We start from the raw sequence: 10,094 nt of genomic DNA, 5'->3' as shown, positions 1-10,094 counted from the left end.
AAAACACAGTTCAAGTTATAGGGAAAAATAAATGAGTAAGGAGAGCCTGATTTTAAATCCTGCTAGTTATTTTCAATGCTTCCATAAAATAAGCAGAGCTCTCTTTTAAAAGGGGCACTGTTAATTAGCTGTGGCGCCCATTCAAGCACTCTGTCTAGTTATAACGTGGTTATGCCGTGCTGGGAAAGAGGCGAACAGTTCCACATATCCTTTTTATGCCTACTCCTGTCAGGCTGAAATTGGCTCCCTTGCTCTGTAACTGTGGTTTATGTAGGAGCTGAATGAAAACAGCAGTATTTGTGTCTACACTTGCTTTGCCCACCCTGGGAAGGCCAATCCTTCCTCATTCCTCCTACCTGAGGTCGGTGCTCAATCCCGATTGGAGTGGACACCTGATTCCATTTCCACAAGTTGGGTGTTCTGTTTCTCTTTTCTTTCTCCACTAAGTAAAGCCTGGGAGTGTTTTTTGTTCCTCTGTGTGACTGCCGACAGCATGCACCGGGTTCTTCTTCATCCTTCCGAAGGAATAGCAGAGGTCCTGTTGGCCCTAGCCAATCCTCCAAGACAAGGCTTCCAGTCCCCTCTTAGCACCCTAGACAGACTTGTCTTCCCAGTGGATGGCATTAGACTGTGATTCAGAAAGCCAAGTATGGTGAGACATTTCGGTAGGCAGCAAAGAATGTGTGGATTTGAGTGCCTGCTCCACCACTGGAAGCCTTGCTGAACCTCAGTTTCTCCATTTGTAGGTTAGAGATGAGAGGAATGTCTGAATGATGCCTACAAAGCTCCTGGGTGTCTTGTGATCTCTTTCTTTAGGTGTTCACCAGCTGGGGTTTGCATGAGGTAAGAGACCAGGTGATCATACAAATCCTATTTTATTTTTTTGGTCAATTAAAATTTTTATTTCATATTATTAGTTTTTCTATTGCCTTGCAAGATGTTAAAAGTTAACTTCTTTTTGGCCTGCTTCACCCACTGGGACCTTCCCAGGACTGTCTGAGTTTCATCCACAAAAAAGCAAATAAACAAACAAAAAACATTTAAAAACCACTGAAGAGCCTTTTACTTTTAGGCTGATTCTGGGTACAAAAGTTCCAGGGTTCTCAGAAATCTGGTTGGTTTGAATGTTCTGAGCCACTCTTGGAGGGACCCCAAGGATCCTCACTAGTGTGACAGCTACTGTTTTTTTGAGTGTCTACTACATGTAAGCTTTGACCTGGAGGTCTGCACTCTTTAAATCATTTAATCTTTATGACCATCTTGCAAGGTAGCCATGCTATTCCCTTTTTTTTTTTTACATGGGGAGGCACCGGGAATTGAACCTGGGTCCTCTGGCATGGCAGGTAAGCATTTTTGCCTGCTGAGCCACCGTGGCCGGCCCCCCTTTTTATGGATAAGGACTCTTAGACATGGGGAGGTTAAGTGATGGACCCAAGATCTCACATCTGATAAGTGGGAGTGTTGGGTTTCAATGGACTTATTGACATCAAATTCCTCTTCCTGCCATGGTTGTCATTTCTCTAGAAATCTTATAATCCAGATTGAGCAATTCCCAGAGCAGTGCTATCCATTAGAAAGCTTTTCATGATGTCCAATATGGTATCCACCAGCCACATGTGGCTACTGAGCACTTGAAATGTGCTAGTATGACAGAAGGACTGAGTTATAAATTTACTTAATATTAATTCATCTAGATTTAAATAGCTCATATGGCTGGTAGTTGCAGTTTGCTGATGAAAGCCCTCAAGGCCATTCCAGGAGCTCTTTATCAGTGCTCTCCCCCAAAGTGACCCCAGCCCCATAGAGCGGCACACACTTAGTGCTATCTTTCTATATGGTTCCATAATAAACTGTATATGGAATTTCACTTTCTGCTCATATTGATAAGCCTGGGCTCTTGGGGCTTCAGCTGGACAAAAGCCTAGATGGTCCTCCAGACTTGTGGTTTATTTTCCCAGCTCCCCTCTAACTTTTGGTTTCTGAACTTCAGTCTCAGGGTCTCTGGTTTCCCACCTCCACTCTATTTGTTCTTCTGCCTCCTCTGAAGACTTCACATTGCTTCTTGTCCACCAGTAAGTTTAAATATGCACAGTCCTGTGAGGCTTTGGGAATTGTTTCTTGGCTTATAGCTGTGCCTGGTGGTCTTGTTAACCTTCCAGAAAGTGCTTGGATTCATATGCTCTTTTCACATTCATGCCATTTTGGGCATCACACTTTTCCTTTTCTATTTACCAATAGATCACGAATCATGAATAATGTGTCGTCAAATATACTTAAAAACATGTGTGAATGCATCATGGCTTATTTTACCAATCCCTTAATGGGACATTTAGGTTATTCCCAGTGTTTTGTTATTACAGATAACAATAATGAGCATCCTTACAGATGATTCAGATAATTTTTTTTTTTTTTTTAGGTGCGTGGTCAGGAAATTAGACCCGGGTCTCCCACATGGAAGGCGAGCATTGTACTACTGAACCACCCATGCACCCCAGATAATTTTTTATGTATTTGTAATAAGTTCATGACAGCAGGCTCCTAGAATTGCAACTGGAGGGTCAAAAGGTACAGAGGTTTTAGCATTCTCTCTGAATTTTGCCAAAATTGCTTCTAGGAAAGTTTACCAAATTTTATTCCCATCCGTGGAGCGTGAGAATGGTTGATGGTGATGGGATTGAGTGATCTGAAGAAATGCCCACCCCTCATATTCACCACTTATTTTTTTTTTAATTGGAATTAGAGGATGTTTCAGTCACTGTTGCTGTGTCACATCTTATCCCAAACTTTAGCAACTCAAACCAGCCATTTAATTTTGCTTGGGATTTTGTGGGGGCAGGAATTTTGGGAGGGCTCACCTGTGTGGTTCTTCCATGGGGTTACTGCTGTGGTTGATGTCAGAAGTTGGCTGGAGTTGCAGCCATTTGAAGGCTCGAGTAGGACAAAAGTCCAAGATGGCTCACAAACATGGCTGCATTGCTGCCCATTGTTACTGGAGTACTCAGCTGGAGTGCCCATATGTGATCTCTTCAGCATGGAGGTCTCGGGGTAGATAGACTTCTTACATAGCAGCTGTCTTTCCCCAGAATGAATGTTCCAGGAGATACAAGTAGAACCTGCATGACCTTTTCCAACCTTGACTTGGAAGTCAGACAATCACTTGTACCACACTCTACTGGTCGATGCAACCATAAATTTGTCCAGATTCTAGGGGAGGGGACATAGACTCCACTTTTCAACAAGAGAAGTGTCAAAAATTTGAGGTCATTTTTAAAACTCTCACAGAAGTTATTTTACATATAGGCCTGGCCTGAATAGTATTTGTGATGCGTTCACCAAGTATTCAAATTTTCAAGGGCCCAGAGTCTTAAAAGTTGTCTAAAGACCATTCTGGATATACAAGTTGGCTCTTAAGGACCTAGTATTGTGCTAATGGATATATGCATATGGGAAAACATGAGTATGGCTGGGGATTTATTAGTCAATGTGGATAACAGTTAAAAGCCCAAGATCTGGGGTTATGCCATCATTAAGCTGGAATTGGCTGGTTGCTGTCTTCCAGGCTTCTCTGATATCAAAGGGTGTCCAGAGAGCCCAAAGTCAGGTGGGAGGGCTTAGTTTTTGATGTAGTAGGCCCAACCTCTGTGACTAACTGAGAAGTGGTTAATCCACTGCACTCACAAAGTCTGCATTAAAGAAGTCCCATCCCCAGGACTAGGGTGGAGGAAGGAAAGGACACACGCCTCACTTCTTGTTTTGATCACTGATTTTTTTTTTTTCATGGGCAGGCTCCAGTAATCAAACCTGGGTCTCCGCCATGGCAGCTGACCACTGAATTTTAATGGAAAAACTTTTGTTTTGGGAGGCTGAGAGTCAAGGCCTGATTTGATCAACCTTGAGTAAAGCAGTAAGAAAATGAAAAATTCCAGCAGTCCCTAGAAGTTACGTGTTTTCATTGGCAACTCAGTCTGGCTTGGTGCTTCCATGACCCCATCTCAACTTAGTCTGAACTTTTTAGGTGCCTTAATCTAGCCTTATTCCCAACTGGAAAGTTGCCTCTCAGTATTCATGGGGCCAGGTCTGCATCTACAATTTCCTTGTGTGTTTCCTTCCCCAGTCACCCAAATGTTGGTGAGGAATGGACCCCACATACTGTCAGTTGCTCCTCATACCTCATAGCGCATGGTAGGGGTGGTGTGGATCAGAATCTTCTGGGGACCTTTCTGGGTCTTGGACCTGGGGGGATAGGATTTCCAGAAAGCAGGAAGGGGATGTGGCATGCTTATTGGGAAACAATTTTCTGGCAATTATGATGCCACCTTCCCCATCATGAGCTGCTAGTTTACAAGGTATTTTATTTTACATCTCTTACTTCAGTTGATCCTCACAAAAGATAAGGCTGTTGTTATTATTCCTGTATTACAGAAAAGGAAACTGAAGCACAGAGAGGTTAAATGACTGGCTAAAAACCTGAGAGCTTCGTTTGAATCAAGAATTTCTAACTCATCTAGAAATCATTCAGCAGGTTCCTTTGTGTGGACTTCAAGGCCATGGCCCTCATTGTGGCCTTCCTGGAACTGGCAAGAACATTTGTGGGACTATGTTGGCAGCTTTATGGCCCAGAGGGTCTGGAACAGGAAAGCTCTGGAGCTTGGACTGAGCCTCCGGCTGTGTACCCAGGGGCACTGTCCTATCTGATTAGCTTGCAAGTTTCAACTGAATTTGGGCTGTGAAGGTGACACCGCCTCTGGTGGGAACTGCTAAGGGCATTATGGATGCATAGCACATCTCAGAATGCAACAGTCAAGCTCTGCTCCTCTGGAATGTAGGTTGGTGGTGAAAAAACAACAGAACAAGCCTATATTTTACATTTCAAAGCACTGTTAGGGGAGGAAGACTGGCCTACTGTTTGGAAGTGGATCTGGGCAGGTTCCAACTCTTAAAGACTAGGATGCATCCTTTTTATAGAAAACACAAGGGGCAAACTGGAGTAAAAGACTTCATCCCAAGTCAGCAGGAAAAGAGGATGCTTACCAGATATCCCCCAACCCTGCAACTGTTTGGTGATAAAGACACCATAATCTATTTCCCCCCTGAGGAGAAAGGTGAGGGTGAGCCCCACAATTTCAGAGTCAAAAAAGAATTTAAAAGGGGCCTCAGAGAACCTTCGTCAGCTCCCATAATTTACAGCACAAAAGTCAGGCTTAGGGAGAAGTCACCCAGTGTATAAGTGGAAGCAACAGAACTAGAGCGCTGGGCTCTTCCTGCCCATTTGGGCTTGTCCTATCATGCGACCCTGAAATTCCTGGAGTTCCAAATGCTAGGACTGGGAGAAATGGTTTCTTTTAATTCAATCACCGAATCCAGGATGCAAAGCAGAGGCAGGCATTTCTTCCTTTCTGTTGTGATGAGTTTTCAATTTGAACCTTTCCCTAATGCTAACTCACCCCTCTTTCTTGGAGTTCCAAATGCTGGGATGGGGAGAGATGGTTTCTCTTAATTCAATCATGGAATCCAGGACGCAAAGCAGAGGTAGACTCCCTTTTTAATGTGATGAGTTTTCAATTTTGAACCTTTTCCTAATTCTAACTCACCCCCTCTTCCTTTGGTGGGGGGATAATTTGTGAGTTATGTAGGATATCTAGGGCCATCAGGGATGATATAAAAACACCAAAAGCTTAGAGTGAGAAAGAGGGAAAGATAACTATGAAAGAATGAAGGGCAAGGAGTAGTAATGGTAAAGACTTCCACTGCTTATTACAAAATTTTGCTGGAATTTATTCAGGCTGCCATCCTTGGCTAAATCCATGGAGTTTCCCAATAGGCCTTATGGCCATTAAGCTTTCAGACCAGTGGCCAGAGAATCTGGCTCTCCTTCATTCAAAGAGTACATCTGGATTTGATGAACCTAATAAAATACAAATTTTATCTTATGAACCTAATGTGGAGAACTACTCTCTGGAAGGACCCTCTGAAGACATCTAGTCAAGCCCCTTCAGTGGACAGGTGGGGACCTGAGAAACTGTATAACCTGCTCCAGCCAGACACTGGGAAATTGAGACTGGAACCCAATTCCCCTGACATCTATCCCTTTCCTTCAGAACAGATCTTGAAAAGATGTCACACACTGCTGTCTGTGGTTCGTGATTGGGATTTGGCTTTCCTGGCTTTGGCTTCCAGCATCACTGAATTGACAGGTGTTAGGACAAGGTAGAGACTTTCCTCCTCTTGCTTGGGTCAAATAGTCAGGTGTACTCAAAGCCATCCTTATGCTGACTGAATGAGAATTTCCTGGATAGATGCATTACCTGGTGGACCAAAGAAGCAACTAAGGAAAAGGAAAGAAGAAGAGAAATGTGACTGTGCTAATTATGGTGAAGATAAGGATTACTTTTACAGATCTCTTTCTCAAAAGAGCTTTTGATTAGTGGATTAGCCTGCACAGAGGGAGAGCCCAACCTGTCCACTCATCCCCACGCCTGATCATCTGCCATCATATAGAGGTCAACATTAATAATTTACATCTGCTTAGTGCACTTGCCAAGAAACTCAAAAACATATTATAAATGTCATGTGTTGTGACAGGCACTGTTATTATGCAAGAGATATTGCAACAAATCATCCAATAATTAATTTACAAATACCAGAAAACCAGAGGGTATTGGATGAAAAGCAACGTGACTATGCAGGGAACCTATCACATCAGACCATTTTAATTTCCTCCTATGTCAACATGTCAGGTCTGAAAGATAAGGCAAAAGCAAAAGATGTAAAAGACCCTGACTTCAGCAAGCCTTTTAGCTCTGTTCAGTATGATGTCCTTATAAACATACTGTGAAAATATGCTGTAGCTTCTGTTATTGTTGTTTAGTCTTTGATTTATTGTAGTTCCCTTTCCCCCAAAGAGTTGGAGTAAAGTGCTCTGCAGAAAAGTATCTGCTGCCTGGGAGAGCAATGGAAGGGCCTATTTCAGCAACCAGACTCCCAATTAGTTTCATTCAGTGATATGATTACAGAGATAACTCATGGTGATACAGCACTTGAACAGTTACAAAAAGCTTAGAGTTGGGTCTCAAATCCATGCCTTTAGATTCCCAAATCAGATCATTTCCTGCTCAACCATAACTGCCTTGAAAACAACCATTTACTCAACTACTCCAGAGGAACTCAGTTTTTCCAGAATAGTGATGAGGAAGTCTTAGAATGATAATATTGATAGTGGAGGCTGGGGGAAGCTGATTTCTTGAGGCTAGTCCCTACTGCTATGGCCTCCAGGCTCTTTGCATAACAATTTCCCTTCTGGAGTAAAGCTGTCACGGGTTTCTGGGTGGTCCTCTGGTCTGAAGAGTAGTTCAGGTGAGGGCCCAGTGACCAGGGTAGAGAAGACTCTCCATTCCCAGGGACTGGGCTGACGGAGGATTTCTCAACTCCCTGGGAGGCCCACCTGCATTGCTATGGATTGAATAGTGTCTTCCACAAAGACAGGATCAAGTCCTAACCCCCACCCCTATCGCCACCCCCAGCCCTGTGAATGTGAAGTTTTTGTAAATAGTATATTTAAAAGTATTATTGCTTAAAATGAGGTCAAACTCTTGGATTAAAGTTGGCCCTGATCCAAAATGGCTAGAGTTCTAGAGGAAACTAGAGGAGAGGAAATTTAGACAAAGACACAGATGACTGACCCCGAGACAGACAGACAGACACACACACAGAGAGAGAGAGAGAGAGAGAGAGAGAGAGAGAGAGAGAGAGAGACGGCCATGTGACAGAGGCAGAGGTTGAGTTATGGATTGCTGACGAGTCACCTCCAGAACCCTACACACTTCACTGGAAGCATGGCTCTGCTAACACCTTGATTTTGGACTTCTAGCCTCTAGAACTGTGAGACAATATATTATAGCTGTTGTAATCCATCCAATTTGTGGTACTTTGTAATAGAGCCCTGGCAAACTAAGACAGGGACCCTCAGAGAGCTGCTGCATCTGTTGCTGGATGCGAGGGGTCCTTGGAAATGCTGCCTGAGTCTGCCAGGCAGTGGTGCAGCAGGGAGAGGACCACCTCTGTTCCTGTATGGGGGATCATATGGGGCAGACCTGTTTCCTTCTTCCACTGCGGAGGGCGGGGGGCTGGTAATCACTGATAGCTCGTTCACTCACAGCCCACCAAGAGGCACAAATCTAACATATTACTGATTCTTACTAGTTTGAGAGATCCTCAAGAGCTGGAACCAAATGAATGCCAAGAGAACATAAAAGCATGAGTGGAAAAAGAAAACTCAATGGCCACTTAAGGGAATTTAGTAAACAATCAGATCAGGTGGCTTTTGCCAAGGTAGGACAAGATGATGAGGCAGAGGAGAGTTTTAGTGGAATAAAAGGAAGGACTCTCAAGGAAGACTAGAGAACAACACTGACTTTATAAAACAACAAAAAATTGAAATCTCAAATTTAAGCAATTTGATAGCACACTGTAAATGGGACTGGTCATTGCTGAGAACCAAATTGGTGAGTGTTCTGGATAATCATTTGGGAGAAGTAGCTCACAAAGTAAAAATACAAAGAGGTATAGATCATGAGCAAAAAGCTAAGAGATAAAACCAACAAATCTAAAATGAAAACCAGAACAAAACCCAGGGGTTCTAGAAGGGTAGATGGAGAAATAATAATCAAAGAAATCACAGAAGAAACAATTCTTGACTGAAGAAAGACATGGTCTTGATTGTGAAATGGCCCACTGAGGGTTCCAGGATGGTTGCACAGACATTTTCCAGTAGTGGTCATGTGGCATTGCTTAGCTCCAAGGAAAAAGAAAATTTCACAGGCTGCTGATGGAAAAAGTGGGTTGTTTACAAAGCAAGGACCATCAGACTCATTTGCAATACTGGAAGCCAGATGACTGTGGAAAATATTTATCAACATTGAAAGAAAAGGATTATGAGCTATGAATTCTATACCCAGGCAAGGTAACGATTATCTCTCAGGGTATTGTTGACTATACGAGGCCACAGTGTGCATTCCACCTGCTTGGTCAGAAATTGGAAGGGACCTTAAAGATGATTGTACCCACCCTCCCTCACTCCATCAATCATATTTATTTTTCCCTTTGTGAGTATGTGTGTGTTCCTGGTGTGATAAGCGCCTGGGAGTCATAAGGGCAGGGAGTAGAGGGAATATCAAGAAGGCTGTTAAAACTATTGTGTGGGCTTCAGAAGGTTTTGATGCTTATTTACATTTAGAAGGGCTTATTGGAGAATTGACTTGGCCATAGTAAACATTCTGCCAGGCCTATATATGTGAGGGCCCCAGGGAAAGCCATGTGGTTGCAGTGAAGTTTCCAATGGTTGCAGAGGCAGAGTTTTAGGTCCTAAAGGGTTTTAAGGTGGGAGTGGTAAGGGTGGAATGGAGTAGGCGGGTCTGGACAATGTCTAGAGGGTGGAGATAGGATGTGGTGATGGAACTGGATTAGGGAGTGGATGATGGGGGCATACCCAGAAGCTTCACCAGAGTGGACGGCCAGGAATGGGGGTGGGTAAAAAGAGGGAGGCTTGTAGGGGAAGCTGTTGCTCCAGGAGAGGAGACTGATTGTTCAAACTGAGCCATGTGAGCCTTTTGAGTGCCCCAACAGCAGTGACAGGGTTTGGCTCTCTGGGCCCTGCCATCTCCTGGCTGGCTGCAGGAGCCCATCGAGCAGATCTCCCAGAGACACTTCTCAGCACCCAGGATGGTACAGGGCCTGTGCAGAGACCTAACGTGGAAAGGCACAGGTTTAGGACTGGCTGCCCTTGAGGACAGCTCATTAGATGTTATATCCCAATGGCTGTGTCCTCCCCACTCTCTGGTTTTACATAAAACCCACGCACCCTTCCAGATCACCCACCACCACGCATCAGGGACTGCCCTCGACACTGATTGTGAGCAAGCCAAGCCATCGCTACACAAGGCAGCTGAAATAAAATGTGTAATTGTGCTCCAAGACACCTTAATTGTTTATTAATTACTCCATAAATCATAATGACACCTGTGTTTGTGCTCCTGTTAATTCACTGTCATGAGATGGGGAGGGATGGAAGCATATTGTCACCCGGCCAAAGAATAACC

General features: G+C 43.9%; 1 long non-coding RNA gene across 1 annotated transcript; it reads left to right on the top strand.

Annotated features, from left to right (window-relative positions):
• Nucleotides 1–229: 229 nt before the first annotated feature.
• On the top strand, nt 230–7,699 carry LOC143657612 (uncharacterized). The gene is made up of 3 exons (XR_013162919.1): nt 230–843; nt 2,417–2,565; nt 4,423–7,699. It is a non-coding gene; the product is annotated as an uncharacterized LOC143657612 (long non-coding RNA).
• The last annotated feature ends 2,395 nt before the right edge of the window (nt 7,700–10,094 follow it).

This window comes from Tamandua tetradactyla, chromosome 15 (assembly GCF_023851605.1).
Source record: "Tamandua tetradactyla isolate mTamTet1 chromosome 15, mTamTet1.pri, whole genome shotgun sequence".
Classification (NCBI taxonomy): Eukaryota; Metazoa; Chordata; class Mammalia; order Pilosa; family Myrmecophagidae; genus Tamandua; species Tamandua tetradactyla.
This window is presented reverse-complemented; position numbering and strand designations above follow the sequence as displayed.